A 1,051-nucleotide genomic window follows, 5' to 3' on the forward strand; every position below is an offset into this window, starting at 1 on the left:
CCTCAGCCTCCTGAGTAGCTGGGGCCACAGGCACATACCACCACACCTGGCTAATTTTTGCATTTTTTTGTAGAGATGGGGTTTCACTGTTGCCCAGGCTGGTCTTGAACTCATGAGCTCAAGCAATCCACCTACCTCGGCCTCCCAAAGTGCTGGGATTACAGGCATGAGCCATTGTGCCCGGCCATGCGTTGTTTTAAGCCACTAATTTTGTGGGTAATAGTTTTTGTTGTTGTTGTTGTTGGTTGGTTTTTTTTTTTTTTTTTTTTTTTTTACAGGATCTCACTCTATCTCCCAGGCTGGAGCTCAGCGGTGCAATCATGGCTTACTGCAGCCTCGACCTCACAGGCTCTAGTGATCCTCCTGCCTCAGCCTCCTGAGTAGCTCGGACTACAGGTGCATGCCATCATGCCTGGCTACTTTTTGTATTTTTTGTACAGAGGGGGTTTTGCCATGTTGCCCAGGCTGATCTCAAACTCCTGGGCTCAAGCGATACTCCCACCTTGGTCTCCCAAAATACTGGAATTACGGGCATGAGTCACTGCACAGGCTTGTGGTAGTGTTTTACACAGGAGTAGTTAACTAATACACCACCCCTCACCTCCTCCAGCTCTTTGCTCCTTCAAGCCTGCTTTCTTTCTCCTGAGTCGTCATTATCTCTGTTCTGATTCCCAGCAACCACCAACCCATACCCTGTGTGTGCGTTAGTGTCTCCATCTCAGCTTTTTGTTTTGTTTTGTTTTGTTTTGTTTTGTTTTGAGATGAAGTTTCGCTCTTGTTGCCCAGGCTTGAGTGCAATGGTGTGATCTCGGCTCACTGAAACTTTCGCCTCTTGGGTTCAAGCAGTTCTCCTGTCCCAGCCTCCTGAGTAGCTGGGATTCCAAGCAACCGCCACCACACCCAGCAATTTTTTTTTTTTGAGACGCAGTCTCGCTCTGTCGCTCAAGCTTGAGTGCAGTGGCGCGATCTCACTGCAAGCTCCGCCTCCCGGGTTCACACCATTCTCCTGCCTCAGTCTCCAGAGTAGCTGGGACCACAGGCACCCGCCACC

The 1,051-nt window shown here is 49.9% G+C and overlaps 1 protein-coding gene across 1 annotated transcript in view; it reads left to right on the plus strand.

Moving 5' to 3' along the window:
* CTSF (cathepsin F) overlaps nt 1–1,051 on the plus strand; it is a 7,123-nt gene that overhangs the window by 1,434 nt on the left and 4,638 nt on the right. The window lies entirely within an intron of this gene.

Source organism: Colobus angolensis, unplaced genomic scaffold (genome assembly GCF_000951035.1).
Source record: "Colobus angolensis palliatus isolate OR3802 unplaced genomic scaffold, Cang.pa_1.0 Scaffold21, whole genome shotgun sequence".
Lineage (NCBI taxonomy): Eukaryota > Metazoa > Chordata > Mammalia > Primates > Cercopithecidae > Colobus > Colobus angolensis.